The sequence below is a fragment of the Pristiophorus japonicus genome, unplaced genomic scaffold, assembly GCF_044704955.1.
Source record: "Pristiophorus japonicus isolate sPriJap1 unplaced genomic scaffold, sPriJap1.hap1 HAP1_SCAFFOLD_163, whole genome shotgun sequence".
Taxonomy (NCBI): domain Eukaryota; kingdom Metazoa; phylum Chordata; class Chondrichthyes; family Pristiophoridae; genus Pristiophorus; species Pristiophorus japonicus.
In genome coordinates this window covers 168,676-186,662 of record NW_027251310.1, presented here as the reverse complement: position 1 = coordinate 186,662, position 17,987 = coordinate 168,676, and the positions used below count along the sequence as shown (strand labels likewise).

The 17,987-nt window shown below is 45.5% G+C and overlaps 1 non-coding gene across 1 annotated transcript; it reads right to left on the bottom strand.

Moving 5' to 3' along the window:
- Nucleotides 1-15,002: 15,002 nt before the first annotated feature.
- Nucleotides 15,003-15,075, bottom strand: trnaa-ugc (transfer RNA alanine (anticodon UGC)). Its single transcript has one exon. It is a non-coding gene; the product is annotated as a tRNA-Ala (tRNA).
- Between the last annotated feature and the right edge of the window lie 2,912 nt (nt 15,076-17,987).

The window sequence follows — 17,987 nt, the reverse complement described above, 5'->3', positions numbered from 1 at the left end:
TCTTTCCTCAAGTTAGGAGACCAAAACTGTACACAATACTCCAGGTGTGGCCTCACCAAGGCCCTGTACAACTGTAGTAACACGTCCCTGCCCCTCTACTCAAATCCCCTCGCTATGATGGCCAACATGCCATTTGCTTTCTTAACCGCCTGCTGTACCTGCATGCCAACCTTCAATGACTGATGTACCATGACACCCAGGTCTCGTTGCACCTCCGCTTTTCCTCATCTGTCACCATTCAGATAATAGTCTGTCTCTCTGTTTTTCAACCGAAGTGGATAACCTCACCTTTATCCACATTATACTTCATCTGCCATGCAATTGCCCACTCACCTAACCTATCCAAGTCACTCTGCAGCCTCAAAGCATCCTCTTCGCAGCTCACACAGCCACCCAACTTAGTGTCATCTGCAAATTTGGAGACACTACATTTAGTCCCCTCGTCTAAATCATTAATGTACAATGTAAACAGCGAGGGCCCTTGCGGTACCCCACTCGTCACTGCCTGCCATTCTGAAAAGTACCCATTTACTCCTACTCTTTGCTCCCTGTCTCCCAACTAATTTTCAATCCACGTCAGCACACTACCCCCAATCCCATGTGCATTAACTTTGCACACTAATCTCTTGTGTGGGACCTTGTCGAAAGCCTTCGGAAAGTCCAAATACACCACATCAACTGGTTCTCCCTTGTCCACTCTACTGGAAACATCCTCAACAAATTCCAGAAGATTTGTCAAGCATGATGTCCCTTTCACAAATCCATGCTGACTTGGACCTATCATGTCACCTCTTTCCAAATGCACTGCTATGACATCCTTAATAATTCATTCCATCAATTTCACCACTACTGATGTCAGGCTGACCGGTCTGTAATTCGTTGCTTTCTCTCTCCCTCCTTTTTAAAAAAGTGGGGTTACATTGGCTATCCTCCACTCCATAGGAACTGATCCAGAATCTATGGAGTGTTGGAAAATGACTGTCAATGCATCCGCTATTTCCAAAGGCACCTCCTTAAGTACTTTGGGATGCAGACCATCAGGCCTGGGGATATATCGGCCTTCAATCCCATCAGTTTCCCCAACACAATTTCCCGACTAATAAGGATTTCCCTCAGTTCCTCCTTCTTACTAGAACCTCTGACCCCTTTTATATCCGGAAGATTGTTTGTGTCCTCCTTGGTGAATACCGAACCAAAGTACTTGTTCAATTGGTCTGCCATTTCTTTGTTCCCAATTATGACTTCCCCTGATTCTGACTGCAGTGGACCTACATTTGTCTTTACTAACCTTTTTTTCTTTACATATCTATCGAAGCTTTTGCAGTCCATTTTAATGTTCCCTGCAAGCTTCGTCTCGTACTCTATTTTCCCTGCCATAATCAAACCCTTTGTCCTCCTTTGCTGAGTTCCAAATGTCGCCCAGTGCCCGGGTTCGCTGCTATTTGTGGCCAATTTGTATGCCACTTCCTTGGCTTTAATACTGTCCCTGATTTCAGTTGATAGCCACGTTTGAGCCACCTTCCATTTTTTATTTTTACACCAGACAGGGATGTACAATTGTTGCAGTTCATCCATGTGGCCTGTAAATGTCTGCCATTGCCCATCCACTGTCAACCCCTTAAGTATCATTCGCCAATCTATCCTCGCCAATTCACGCCTCATACCTTCAAAGTTACCCTTCTTTAAGTTCTGGACCATGGACTCTGAATTAACTGATTCATTCTCCGTGGTGGTGCGGCTCGAAGGGCCGAATGGCCTTCGCCTGCACCTATTTATTTCTGCACGCAGAGGGTTGTGGGGGTCTGGAACTCACTGCCTGAAAGGGTGGTAGAAGCAGAAACACTCACCACATTTAACAAGTGCTTGGATGTGACCTGAAGTGCTGTAACCTGCAGGGTTATGGACCGAGCGCTGGAAAGTGGGATTAGGCTGGATAGCCTCTTGTTGGCCGGCGTGGACATGATGGGCCGAATTGGCCTCCTTCTGTGCTGTAAACTTCTATGATTCTATGAACTCCTTCACAAAGAGTTGAGGTTCGTGTGGGGTGATTTTGGCACATCTTTCCTCACGTGACAACATTTCAAAGGTAACTCAACGGCTGTAAAGCGCTTTGGGGCGTTATGAGCTCCTGACAGACGCTGCAGAAATGCAAGTGCTTCTTTGCCAAAGTTCGATGCAAATTCAAAATTCACGGCAAAAAAAGGGCTCGCCCTGTATCTCTCGCAAATTTCAAGTAACAACCCCAAAGTGAGAATCATACAACTAGACCAACGAGCCAACTGCTTAGAAAATATGGAGATAAAGGCCTTACGAAGTGCTATCTGTTAATAAACCTCCAGTCAAATCTTCTCAGATTCTTAAAAGCATTGCCAAAGGAAAAGCATGAGTTTTACCCGATATCTCAAGGGATATCTTGCTGACTGCAATAAAGAGTTGCCACAACAAAGTAGCACAAATAGAACTTTGATGGGAAGAATGTATTCGCACTACCGTTGTGGTGTCTTTAGACTGTAGAGGCTGCACGGAGATAAAGTGTAAGCATTATTGAAGCATTTTTAGTGTGTGTTGTTATTCTTGATCGGAGGAGCACATGAGACGGAATCAGTGACTTTGCTTTTTCGACATGTCTTCTGAAGCGCCGCACGGTCCCACTCCTGCAGTCAATGAGCTGTTGGGACGTTAATGTATCCATCATTATCATCATCATCATAGGCGGTCCCACGAAACGAGGATGACTTGCTTCCACGCCGAAAAAGGATGAGTTCACAGGTGTTTCAATGAAGGACCCGAACTACATCCCGAAGGGTGGAAGATATCTGTGCGTGGATTTTTAAAAATTGTGATGGCCGTTGCACCCCAGCCATCACACGGGCTTGACAGAGCGACGTCTTGGTCCAGTGGCAAGGGTTAAGCAGGTCGACTGGAGACCAGTTCTGCTGCACGGACCTTGTGCGCACACATATCGCACTGTGGGCTGGCCCGTGCTAACCCTGGGCCCCTGGCCCAAACTCATGCCTCCCCTGGGCCCTGATCACATCCCTCCACAGTCACTCGCCGCTCCTTCGCAACGATCTCGCCGCTCCTGCTGTATCTGCCCACGCTCCAATAATCGACCTGGATCTTGATGACTTCACTCTTCGCTGCCGCCGCCCTCCTGCATCAGCTCGCGCTGATCCCTGGAGTAGTCTCCCGGGACCTCCAAGCTGCTCCCAGGGATGCTCGCCGTTCCTTTTATGGCCCCGACCTGCCGCTGGTGTTCTACCGTTAGTGTATCCAGGCTGTGGGTGGCCAGCCCGAGCACAGCAGAGGGGTTTCTGCATTAGTTCTGGATGGTGACAGTATCTTTCCCCTTCTCTCTTCCTCTTGTCTTTATCCCTGTGCTTTTATTTCTCTATTTATTCCCCCTGTCTCAGTCTCTAGTATTTAAAAGGGAACAAAAGATGAAATGGGTGTCACTGTGGAACAATGTCTCTCACTCAAAGTTAGACGCACTACCGTTGCACCATGAGGTCTAGATAGCTCGCCGTTGATATTCAGGTTCAAATAAGAATATATATAAATATATCTACATGTATCATAACTGTTCCCTGGTGGTGGAGGGGTTAAGATCCGGTGCACTAACCTGGTTTCAATTGTCGATCAATTCATCGCATAAAAATAATTGAGTTCTGTGAGACGATTAATAATTACTGTAATCACCATGAATACCAATACTTTCTGTGATAGACCGATCCCACAGACTATCTGGCTTCTCCTGCCCTTTGCCGGGCACGTGTTCCGGGTTTAATTTTGTAAACAGGGCGAGTTCGCTGATGGCGGGGAGACGGTAGGAACCTCTGTGGCCCCACTGTGAGGATGTTGAAGTGAACACGGTGGCTGGGTGATCCGTGACATTTCTGTAAAGGGCAGTGGAGGAGAAGGATTGAGAACTTTCAGTATGGGACAGAAGTTGTTTCGGTTGAGCCAACACATTCCCGATCAGCACAGAGGGAGCTCACTGGTCAGCTCCCCTCTGTTGTGCCAGCTGTGCCAGAGGTTTCTGTCGTGTAGTGGTTATCACGTTTGCAGTACACATTAAAGGTATGAGGTTCGATCCCGGGAAGGAGCATTATGTTTTAACTTGCTATAGAGGAACAATCAGAGGCGAGTTTCGTCTCCTGTCAAATGCTGCCTGATCTGCTGAGATTTCCAGCATTTGCTGTTTTTATTTGCTATTTATTTTCCTGGCAAAAGTGATCCCTTATTCCTTAATTGCTCTTAATTTCACTTCAATAAATAGATAACTTTCAGTGAGAGAAAACGGATCCACCGGGGACCTTTCGTGTGTGAGGCCAACGTGATATCCGCCACACTGCAGCCCATCAAAGGGCGAGAAACCACTGAATATAAAGGATGAGCTCACAAATATCAGGGGCACTGCAGTCTGGTCAACGTCAAACCCTCCTTTCTTATTCAGCAGAGGCATGAACGGGAGTCAGACGCCACAAAGTTTAATTAAAGACACAAATACAAGTAACACTTCCAAATCTTTTCACTATAAAATTCTTAAACTTTATTTGAAATCCTACTGCGTTGAATATGAAAATGAGCACCGTGGGATTTTATCTTCACTACTGATTCTATTTTCTGTGCATGGTTGGAATAACCGGTGCTGTTAAATTTGACAAAAGTTGCCCCAGATTCCTGATGTCATCGGCAATGAAGATTTTGAACCAGATCCTAGAATACAGTGTGTAAAATGGGTCAACATGCAGAAGAACATAAGAACATAAGAAATTGGAGCAGGAGTCGGCCATACGCCCCTCGAGCCTGCTCCACCATTTAATACGATCATGGCTGATCCGATCATGGACTCAGGTCCACTTCCCTGACCGCTCCCCAAAGCACAGGACAAATGATTGAAGTATCGACTGTCCCTCAGTTAGCATTTCTTTCATTGTGCAAAAGAAGGTGAGGGTTTAATTAATGATGTTTTCCCATGAAAGCAACACAAAGCTTTAGAAAAAAACATACAGTGACTGGGAGGTGAGCGCTGCTTCTGACACCAGGTGGGAATGGGCGGAGATTTTAAAGCTCCTTGTATTGTGACACCTTCATATAGACGAACATCTGAGTCTTATGACGTAGACCTCGTGGCGCAAAGGTAGCGTGACTGATTTCAGTTCCGAAGGTAGCGTGTTTAAATCACATCAGGGTTACTGTACTTTTAGATATTGTTCTTCCAGAATTAATATATTCTTTGCTGTTTGGCAATAACCAGACACTTGCTCCAAGGTCTGTCTCACTGTTTCCCCGGTGTCAGGCAGAGATACACCTGCTGCCCTCATTTATTTCATGTGACAGGATACAAAAGTTCAAAATCAACCTGCAGGTGGCCACATACAGCATTAAATAGTCAGGATGGCCGAGCGGTCTCAGGTGCTGTGTTCAGGTTGCAGTCTTCTCTCGAGGTCTGTGTTTAAATCTGACATTTCTTATTTTTAATCATTAAGTGAAACTCATTGTTGACACCACGATCAACTCCTTCAAAGTGGGATTCAGCAGTTCACCTGCTCGATTAACATTTCCGTCTGACCGGGTGCTGAAAGTGGAGATGTTTCCGCAGTGTAACGGTTAACACGTTCGCCTCACACGCGAAAGCTCACCGGGTGGGAATATTTTCTGGAGCTTTCTCCTCATGCATGCTCAGGGGCGAGTTTGTTCTCCTGTGAAAGGTCATAAGGTCATAAACATGTAAGGATTAGGGGCCGGAGTAGGCCATTCGGCCCCTCGAGCCTGGTCCACCATTCAAGAAGATCCTGTCAGTTCCTTGACAGCAAGTTTAAACATCTGGGGCGGAGCCAACAGGCGCCTGGCTGCAATCAACGACAAAAACGTCTATTTGGTAGAAGCCCCGCGAAATAAATCGGTCGAGCATGAGAATCTTAATCTCGAATTTGGGGGTTCGAGCGCCACGTTAACTGTTAAAGCATGTCCCAATTTGCACAGTGTGTTTTCGGTGTCTGGTTCAAAATGTTCATTGCTGGTAACATCAACAGGAGACTGGGGAAATAGTGAGAAAGGCTTTAGAGCAAAGCACTGGTTATTGTGAAACACCAAAGGAAATATAAATTCAAGAAACATAGAAAACATAGAAAATAAGTGCAGGGGTAGGCTATTCGGCCCTTTGAGCCTGCACCGCCATTCAATGAGTTCATGGCTGAACATGCAACTTCAATACCCCATTCCTGCTTTCTCGCCATAGCCCTTGATCCCCCTAGTCTGAAGGACTACATCTAACTCATTTATGAGAAGAATAACCTCGAAAAGAAATGTGACCCCGACACCCAGGAAGAAGTGTTAAGGCAGAATATTAAATGCTGCATTCCTCTGTTCAAAAAATTCCTTTCACAAACATTTCTCTGACCGTAACTGCACAAAACAAAAATGTTCCTTTCAAAGTCATTAAACTTCCGAATTTCCGCGCCCCCCAAATCTCCTGAATCAGATGCCTCTAGTTTTGCCGACTCAATCCATGTCCCTTTGCAATGTTCTGCTTCCATCCACATTGTGAAATGTGCCACTAACTTATAGAATCATGGAATGGTTACAGCACGGAAGGCCATTCGGCCCGTCGAGCCCGTGCCGACTCTCAGCGAGTCCCACTCCCCGCCCTTTCCCTGTAGCCCTGCAATGGTTGTTCCTTCAGACACTGATCCAGCTCCCGTTTGAAAGATAAGATTGAGTCTGCCTCCACCATCCTTTCAAGCCGTGCATTCCAGATCCTAATCACTCTCTGCTAAATGGCCACCTCCTGTTCCTATGTGTAAAGTCTGGGAAAAACTAGACCAATTCCTGCCACAATCACAGCCTTCCTAAATATAGCACCATCACTCTATTCTCATAAAACCAGGTCCTGAAGTATAGGCCAGCTGTGTAGGTTAAAGCTCTGGTTATGTTCCGAACATTGCTGTAGTGTTTCCTCAATATAGTGGTTATTAGATTCACCTCACACGCGAAATGTCCCTGGTTCAAAACTGCGCGGAAACATTTTGAAAACATGTTCAATTAAATATTTGAAGAAATGGATTTATTCATATTAGTGGTTAAATATTAACAAAAAACAATGTCCCACAAGCTTGTTAAATTTTCTGATATCTCTGTTCAGTTCTGTATACACTCAAACTGAATGCTCATAAAAATACTGGAGTGGGAACTCACTGGATAACAGCACAGCTGGCAATTTTGTGGAATATATTCGCGCAGCCAAAACGCACAATGACAACCTGGAATCGTGCAGCACCGAATCCACGGGGAAAAACAGTTAAATGCATCGTCCCTGGGTGGGCTCGAACCACCAAACTTTCAGTTAACAGCCAAACGTGCTAACCCATTGCGCCACAGTGAATGACGCAATTACACACTGCAAGACATCCCAAACCAGGGTGTCAGTCAGTTAAAGCTTCAGATTGCTCTGACCGGGATGGAACTTGTCCACTCTAAGTTGTACTTTTCCCAAGTAAAGGGTGGGACATTCATTGTGGATGTGTGGAAGCAGTCTGGTCCCACACACTGCAGACACTTCCATGTCACTGCCAACCAGCTCTCCCACAACCGGTGTGATCTACCTTCCAGCCTTCCGGTGCCTTGTCTGTGACGAAGTATTCTGATTGTCCCGAAGCCGGTATTAGGTATTAATTCCTTGTCAGCTCCTGACTGCGGATATTTCTGTGATTAAACGCGAACACAATGCTAACAGGGACAGTTCTATTCACCGTTTCTTTGCTTGGTGAAATTTCAAAGATTGAAAGCGACGCACATCAACCCCAAACTTCGTCACCTACTCGCTAACTCGACAAAACTTTGCATTTTCTTTCCATGCCAAGCATTTTACATGAATACATTGCAATGTCAACGCACTTTTTACCTGGCAAGACTGAAGTCCAAGCTGTGATGAACAGTGTGAAACAGAAACAGCTATTTGTAAAACCAGAGCCTCGATGGCATCTGTGTGAATTGTTCTGCATCGATAATTAGCAGAGAGCAAAGAGAGGAAACTGATGGTGTGGATGAGAAAAGGCCGAGACAAAGTGTACTGTTGGAGATGATTTTGTTGTTTTTGAGAATTGTTTCAAATATTTTACCATGGTTGGTTCCATAGTGTAATGGTGAGCACTCTGGGATCTGAGTTCAAATCTCGGTGGAACCTGATTCCTTGTTGTCCCAGCTGCTGAAAATTTTGGACAAACAAGTGAAAGACACCTGGTGCTGGTGGGCAGTTTTGTTGCCTTTGTCATTGATGCTTGATCTTCAAGTCTCGTTATCAAATCGTGTGCTCAACCATCAGTTACCTGTTACAAAATGTTGTAAACGGCTGTCTTGCTCTTTTTGCTTCGTTGCTTTTAACCTCGAATTACCCGCACACATTCAGTTGTAGTAAAGGCAGGATCTGGTCTTTTATTTAAACATTCATACCAAACAAACCAAGGATGAAAGTTACTGAGAACACTTCACAAAGGCAGCTTGCTTCGATTTCCGTGGCTGCTTGAGACACACACCTTCCGAATGTCCAGTGTCTCTGGTATCTGCGTGTGTGAGTCTCATCTTTATACTCTTATTTCTTTACATTTAGACAATCACAGCAAACGGCTTTGTGAATTGTTTAACATACAGACTTAATATTGCTTGTTTAACCGACAGATGTCATTAAATAGTAACAAAGGTACAATCAAATATTTAACATACAGACAATGACCAGTTACTCATTTCAATGGCTGAAGGCACCACATTGTCCAACAGTCTCTTTCCATCCAAACTTCAATTTCCTGTTTTTTAATTCAAACTTCAGACTGCGTGCTGAAGCAAAGAGTTCAGCAATGCGGGACTGTGCTCCCACATTCCCCTACTTCTTCTCCTCGTCTCTCTGCAGGTCTTATCTGGGTAACATACATTTGCATGGTGGCTTGAGCTCGTCCAACAGCATTGTCCAGTTGTACAACTTGTTTTCCATCACGCCATCCGCAGTAAATCAAAATGACCAGCACGACCAGCTGAACCAGCACCAGCATAAGGACAGCGTAAATCATTGTGTTCATCACACCTGTTGCCGTCGGGCTCCATCCCAACAATGACTCCCACCAGCTCACATGTCCAATCTCGTCCAAAGTTGTGTGCACGTTCTCGATTTCCGCAGTGTGATGGTTAATGTCCACAACGATTGCTTGATTCAAACTCTGTAGCTGTTGAAATGTTGTATTCCATTTCCGTATTTCCTTCTTCCAAATAGCAGCACGCTTCGGGTCAAAGTAGGGTTCTTGTAGATTCAGATTCTCTGGATGCCATTTTAAAGTCCGTTGGTCTGTGATCATCATATCCATTTTTACTTAAAAGTCAATTTTCAATTTTTGATGTTTCCAACTGAATTCCATGCTGGTTACATTCAGAAATGTAAACTCACAATCGGTGTCTTCGACTAAGTCTGTTACCCTCTGCACAGGTTTTAACAATTTCCTCTGCTTTGTGGGAGAAGTGTAACAACATGCAGTGAAGGATGACGGAAATGCTGAATAGTCAGTCGAGAGACCCAGTCCTTCCCTCAGTTCACCCTTCGGAACTGCTGTAATTCACTCTCTCGACATTTGCAACAATCCAACTTCTATTTCACATCCTTTAAGATCATGTTTGTAACTCCCACATTTGAGCTTTTCACTGAACATCTCATCAGTTCTGAGACAGCCCATTCCTGCAGAAACTTTAAATGTTTCTGAACAAGCTTCTCCCACTGCTTTCATCTCTGACTGTTCAGTAACTGCTCCTCGTGTATCTGGGGTGTTGGGGAACTGTCTCTGAAGAGGGGAATCCCCTACCTCCAGGAGCACCTTCATTTGTCCGGCTGACTCGGTGTCCATTTCACGCTGCCCTTCCACACAAGCTTCGATAAGGGTATGGCCACCCCTATCCTGAAGTAAGGGTCCTAAAGGAACGATATGTGTGGTTGAGGCACGGCATCCCTATAGGGATCCTCCCTCACCTGCGGTATCTACCCCCGACCTCAGCTACTGAACCGAGGTATCATTCCTGTCTGTGACTCCAGCTTCTCTTTCCTGATTCTTCAGCTTTTATTTTAACTTTTCTAATTCTTTAGCCAGTCTATCCCTGTCCTCTATCAACTGACGGCCACCACCTGGTCCTGCTCCTTTTATGTGACTCCTCGCGGGATTCATCCACTCAGGCCCTTCTGCCTTCCATCGCTGTAACCCCTGTCTCACTTCCATGACTGAAATTCCTGCAGCTCCCTGATACAAGCTTTCTACCCTTGCCAACCATTTATCAAAACGATCGTCCCCATCTACTTCCAGAACTACTGACGGGGATAGGAGAGTCAAAATGATCTCTCTATGTGTACCATCCCCGTAATGACTGATATCAATCCAATTACTTCCCAAACTTTTACACAACTGGAATATACATGACCCAGCCTCCCTGAGTCCTTCCCCTGGTAATAATGCAAGCGGCTTTATTAACTGTGGCCCGAGTGAGTAACAAAGATTTCAGCTATTATTCTACCAAGCATGAGACCTGGAAGTTGTTTCAAAACCTACTCCCGTTCCCTGGTGATTCCCTAAAGCTCACAGAACCATGTGAACCCTCGGTTTCTCTGATATGTCCCAGAATGCCACTATCCCAGAATATTACACCACCACTGGGCAAACTTATTAAGATCCTGAAGAGGTGCGGTCTCATTTCACGAAGGATAGCACTCATGTCCTGTAACTTGACCCCTCCTTGCTCATACCAGGTATCCCCAAAACCACTTAAGGTCGTGTTCCCTTCACGAGCTCCACAGGGAGTAGAGGAATCATGATCCTGCTCTCGCCTTGTCCGCTCGAGCGTGCTTCCCCCACTCTCCACAATACCGGAAGGTCGTGTTTAATGTTGTGGGGTGTTAAGCGCCTGAGTAACCGAAGAGGCATCTAACTGCTCCGCCTCCGATCCTAACGTTGCCACGTGAACCACATGGGTTCGAGGCTCCGAAGTCAGAGAAGACAAAGGAGCTGTGGAAGGGAACCGTGGGCATACTCCCTGTCCCTTAATCCCCTTTTCAACTCTCAGACCCAGGGAATCCTCCGAATACCACCCAGCTTTGTCGATTGCTGTCTCCGTGGGCAACCTAAGACCACCATCTGCTGCAGCTTAGATATCCTTTCTCTAGATCTTGATTACGCTTCTGTTCATCAGCAAGAAGCTGATCCAGTGTCAGAACATTCCTGGCTGCCCCGAGTGCCTGAAATCACCAATTCTCTACTTCTTTACTCACTGCTGTTACCTGCTCTCTGAGTTCTGAGACTTCCCTATCTCGAGCCTCAGCCTGTTCTCCTAACGTTTGAATCCCCAGCATGAGACACTGCATCACTAACGCTTTTCTCTTTTTACCACTTTTTAACCCAAACACTTTAATCTTTTTTAACTGGACACTCTTCACTAAGGACTGCCGTGTCTCTCTCCATCCTCCTGTCATTGTTTCCTGTCTTATCCCATAGGTTCCCCCTTTCGACTCAATCCACTCATTAAGAAATGGCTGGAGCTCAACTGAAATATCCCCTGAGCCTCCCATTACTAACTGAAGATTCCTTTCATCACGACAACTAAGAGAATGCTCACCCATCGAACTGATGTGTGGGAAACACTTCTTCCAACAACTCAGCCAACTTTCTGCTTCATGTCGGGGACTTCGAATAAGCTAACGAACTTTTGAAAATCACGTCGGGGTCACCAAAATGTTGCAAACGGCTGTCTTGCTCTTTTTGCTTCGTTGATTTTACCGTCGAATTGCCCGCACACACTCCGTTGTAGTAAAGGCAGGATCGGGTCTTTTATTTAAACATTCATACTAAACAAACCAAGTATGAAAGTTACTGAGAACACTTCACAAAGGCAGCTTGCTTCGATTTCCGTGGCTGCTTGAGACACACACCTTCCGAATGTCCAGTGTCTCTGCTGTCTATGTCTCTACAGTCCATAAATGTCTCATCTTTACACTGAAAAAGCCTTTGAACTCTTATTCGTTCCATTTAGACAATCCTGACTAACTGCTTTCTGAATCTTTTAACAGACAGACTTAATATTGCTTGTTTAACCTGCAGATGTCATTAAATAGTAACAAGGTTACACTCAAATGCTGAACATACAGACATCATCAAATCGTTTTGTCCTGAGTTTCCATTATTCCCACCGTAACAAGGTACCCAAATATTTAACATCCAGACAATGACCAGTTACTCATCTCAGTGGCTGGAAGGCACCACATTGTCCAACAGTCTCTTTACCATCCAAACTTCAATCTTCCTGTTATTTAATCCAAACTTCAGACTGCATGCTGAAGCAAAGAGTTCAGCAATGCGGGACTGTGCTAACACAGAGCACAGGATTTGACAACTAGACTTGTAGATCAAGCATCAATGACAAAGGCAACAAAACTGCCCACCAGCACCAGGTGTCTTTCACTTGTTTGTCCCAAATTATTAGCAGCTGCGACAGCACACATTCAGTTTCCAACGAGATTTAACTCAGATCGCTGGATTCATGTCCAGAGTGCTCACCATTACACCATGGAACCAACGATGCCAAATTCTTTGAAACATTTCTCAAAAACAAGATCATCTCCAACATTACACTTTGGCTCGGCCTTTTCTCATCCACACCGTCAGTTTCCCCACTTTACGCTCTGCTAATTATCGATGCAGAGCAATTCACACAGATACTGTCGAGGCTATGGGTTCTCAAGTAGCTGTTTCTGTTTCATACTGTTCATCACAGCTTGTACTTCAGTCTTGCCAGGTAAAAAGTGCATTGGCATTGCAATGCATTTATGCAAAATACTTGGCATGAAAAGAAAATGCAACTTTTTATTGATTGCAAAACATGCATTGCCTACATTTCAAAAAGCGTTGCTTTTATTCATCCTGCTGAATGCATATTGCACAGATAATCTCAGCACACATTGTGCAGGTAAATGCAGCAACAAACTAGTTTCTCCTCCGCTGATTTGTAACAGGTAACTGATGGTTGAGCACACGATTTGATAACTAGACTTGTAGATCAAGCATCAATGACAAAGGCAACAAAATTGCCCACCAGCACCAGGTGTCTTTCACTTGTTTGTCCAAAATTATTAAATTATTGACTCTCATTCAGTTAGCATTTCTTTAATTATGCAAATGAAGATCATCGGTTAAATAATGATGTTTTCCGGTGAATGCAGGATAACATTTTACAAAAAGCCCCAACGCGGGGCTCGAACCCGCGACCCTGAGATTAAGAGTTTCATGTTCTCCCAATTGATCGAGCGGGGCTTATGCCAAATGCGGGTTTTTGTCACTGATTGCAGCCAGGCGCCTGTTGGCTCCGCCCCAGATGTTTAAACTTGCTGTCGAGGAACTGCCAGGATCTTCTTGAATGGTGGACCAGGCTCGAGCGGCCGAATGGCCGACTCCGGCTCCGAATCCTTACATGTTTATCATCTCATGACTTTTCACAGGAGAACAAACTCGCCCCTGAGCATGCATGAGGAGAAAGCTCCAGAAAATATTCCCGCCCGGCAAGCTTTCGCGTGTGAGGCGAACGTGTTAACCGCTGCACTGCGGAAACATCTCCACTTTCAGCACCAGGTCAGACGGAAATGTTAAGCGAGCAGGTGAACTGCAGAATGCCACTTTTGAAGAGTTGGTCGAGGTGTCAAACAATGAGTTTCGCTTCATGATTAAAAGCAGAAAGTGTCAGACATTGGATTTGAACCCACTCCTCCTCATGCAATTACAATCCAAGCACAGCACCTTTGACCGCTCAGCCATCCTGACTCGGTGCTGCTGTGTCTGGCCTCCTGCAGGTTGATTTTGAACTTTTGTGTCCTAACACATGAAATAAATGAGGGCAGCAGGCGTATCTCTGCCTGACACCGGGGAAACAGTGAGACAGACCTTGGTGCAAGGGTCTGGTTATTAAGACACAGTAATGAAAATATTTATTCCGGAATTATCCCAAAGGTCAGGAACCCTGACATGATTTCGATAGCAGTGTCCTCATCTCGAGTGAGATGTGTTACCGTTGCACCACTTGCTCTACACAACGAATATGAGATGTTTATCAATATGAACGTTCCTCAAGATAAGGGCTTTAAAATCCCCGCCCATTCCCACTCGGAGTCAGAAGCAGCGCTCACTTGCCAGCAACCGTCCGTTTTTTTGTGGAACTTTTGTTTTTATTACACGGGAAAGCATCATTACTTAACCCAATGCAATCTTTTGCACAATTAAAGAAATGCTGACTGAGGGACAGTCGATACTTCAATCATTTCTTCTGTGTTTTGCATGTTAACTGTTAAACCAGATCCCATTTTACACAATTTTTGTCGGGGATTGTTTCAAAATCTTCATTGCTGATGACACCGGGAATCTGGGGCAACTTTTGTCAAATTTAACAGCACCGGTTAATCCGACCATGCACAGAAAATAGAATCAGTAGTGAAGATAAAATCCCACGGTGCTCATTTTCAGATTCAACATCGTAGGATTTCAAATAAAGTGCAAGAATTTTGCAGTGAAAAGATTTGGAAGTGTTATTTGAATTTTTGTCTTTAATGGCGACTTTGTGGCGTCTGACTCCCGTTCATGCCTCTGCTGAATAAGAAAGGAGAGTTTGACGTTGACCAGACTGCACTGCCCCTGATATTTGTGAGCTCATCCTTTATATTCAGTGGTTTCTCACCCTTTGATGGGCTGCAGTGTAGCGGATATCACGTTGGCCTCACACGCGAAAGATCCCCGGTGGATCCGTTTTCTCTCACTGAAAGTTATCTATTTATTGAAGTGGAATAAAGAGCAATTAAGGAATAAGGGAGCCCTTTTGCCGGGAGAATAAATAGCAAATAAAAACAGCAATTGCTGGAAATCTCAGCTGGTCAGGCAGCATTTGCCAGGAGACTAAACTCACCTCGGATTGTTCCACTATAGCAACTTTAAACATAATGTCTCCGCCCGGGATTGAAACAGGGACCTTTCGCGTGCAAAGCGAACGTGATAACCACTGCACTACAGAAACCTCTGGCACAGCAGCCACAACAGAGGGGAGCTGACCAGTGAGCTCCCTCTGTGCTGATCGGGAATGTGTTGGCTCACCTTAAACAACTTCTGTCCCACACTGAAAGCTGTCAATCCTTCTCCTCCGCTGCCCTTTACAGAAATGTCACGGATCACCCAGCCACCGTGTTCACTTCCACATCCTCACAGTGGGGCCACAGAGGCTCCTACCGTCTCCCCGCGATCAGCGAACTCAAAATTAAACCCGGAACACGTGTCCAGCAACGGTCAGGAGAAACAAGAGAATCTGTAAGTTCGGTCCGTAACAGAAAGTAATGGGGTTATTCATGGTGATTACAGCAATTACTAATCGTCTCACAGACCTCACTTATTTTTATTTGACGAATTGATTGAGTATTGTTACCAGGTTGGTGCGCCGGATCTTAACCCCTCGACCACCAGGGAACAGCTATGATACATGTAGATATATTTATATATATTTATATATGACCGTGAATATCAACGGCGAGCTGCCTAGACCTCATGGCGCAACGGTAGCGCGTCTATATTTAAGTGAGATAAATTATTTTCTACAGTGAAACCCATTTCATCGTTTGTTCCCTTTTAAACACTAGAAACTAAGACGAGGAATAAATAGAGAAATCAAAGCACAACGATATAGGCAAGAGGAAGAGAGAAGGGAAAATAATGTCCCCACCCAGAACTAATGCAGAAACCCCTCTGCTGCGCTCGGGGTGGCCACCCACAGTCTGGATACACTAACGTCCGAACAGCTCATTGACTGTTGGAGTGGGATCGTGCGGCGCTTCAGAAGACAGGTCGAAAAAGCAAAGTCACTGATTCGGTCTCATGTGCTCCGGCTACAAAGAATAGATACACACAATAACATTCTTTTATAATTGTTACACTTTATCGCCATTCTTGTCAAGCAGTTGTTTCGTTGGTCCAGGGATATGATTCTCACTTCAGGGTTGTTAATGGCAATTTGCGAGAGATTCCACGTTTCAATACCGAATGAGACCTTTCAATTTGCATAGAACTTATGCAAACAAGTGTTATGTATGTAAACCTGTAAATACCTTGTTTAACCACCAGAGGGCTCATCCCCTGGAGTCCCAAGAGATCCCACAATCCCTTGGGAGCACTTGTACTTAAGGAGGCCTCACAGGCTGGAGAAGCACTCTGGAGACCTGCAATAAAAGACTAATGTCACAAATTACTTTGAGCTCACAGTATCTGGTCAGACTATTTATTCATGCAATATAACTGGCGATGAGATACAGATGACGAACCCCACCGCAACGATGCAGAGACCAATGGGCATCCTGGAGAAATTTTCGGAGGAAGATGATTGGGAAACCTTAGTGGAGCGACTCGACCAATACTTCGTGGCCAGCGAGCTGGAAGGAGAAGCGAATGCTGCCAAAGGAAGGGCGATTCACCTCACTGTTTGCGGGGCATCATCTTATGGGCTCATACAAAAGCTGCTTGCTCCAGCGAAACGCACAGAGAAATCGTATGTTGATTTGTGCACACTGGTCCGTGAGCATCTTAACCTGAAGGAAAGCGTTCTGATGGCGAGGTTCCGGTTCTACATGTACAAAAGGTCTGAAGGCCAGGAAGTGGCGAGCTATGTCGTCGAGCAAAGACACCTTGCAGGCATTTGGAATTTGAAGGACATTTGGAGCACATGCTCAGGGACTTCTTTGTACTTGGCATTGGTCATGAAGTAATACTTCGTAAACTAATTTTGACAGTCGACACCCCAACCTTGAGTAAAGCTATAGCGATAGCCCAAGCGTTTATCGCCACCAGTGACAATACCAATCAAATCTCTCAGCACACGAGTGCTGTACAAGTACTGTGAACAAAGTAATGTTGTTTTCAAATCGTTACGTACAGGGCAGGCCTCACATGCCTGCAGCTGTACGTTTGCAGATGTCTCAGAGTCCATCATCAAGGGTGATGAATGCTACGCCATTAACATCTTGTTGGCGCTGCGGGGGTGATCATCGTTTCCATTCATGCCGCTTCAAGGGATACGTTTGCAAGGGCTGTGGAACAATGGGACACCTGCAACGAATGTGCAGGCAAGCTGCAAACCCTGCAAATCCTGCAAACCACTATGTTGCAGAGGAGGGCAGATGCACGGCAGATCACAACGAACCAGAGCATCAGACTGAGGAGGTAGAGGTATATGGGGTGCATACATTTACCACAAAGTGCCCCCGATAATGTTGAAGGTTGAATTAAATGGACTCCCGGTATCAATGGAGCGAGACATGGGCGCGAGCCAGTCCATTATGAGCAGAAAGACTTGATAAATTGTGGTGCAGCAAGGCCTCAAGGCCAGTCCTGACTCCCATTCGCACTAAACTGAGAACTTACACAAATGAACTGATTCCGTAATCGGCAGTTATACTGTAAAGGTCTCCTACGATGGAGCGATACACAAGTTACCACTCTGGGTGGTACTGGGCGATGGCCCCACGCGCTCGGCAGGAGCTGGCTGGGGAATATACGCTGGAACTGGAACGATATCCGTGTGCTCTCGCCCGTCGACAACATTTCGTCTGCCCAGGTCTTAAACAAATTCCCCTCGTTGTTCGAACCAGGCATCATGAAGTTACAAGCAGCAAAAGTGCAGATCCACCTAATTCCCCGGGGCGCGACCTATCCATGACAAAGCGAGAGCAGTACCGTACACGATGAGAGAGAGGATGGAGATCGAGCTGGACAGGCTGCAACGAGAGGGCATCATTTTGCCGATCGAATTCAACGAGCGGACCAGTCCGATTGTTCCAGTCCTCAAGGGAGAGGGCACCGTCATATTCTGTGGTGATTACAAAGTAATTATCAAATGTTTCTCCCTTCAGGATCAATACCCACTACCAAAGGCAGACAACCTTTTTG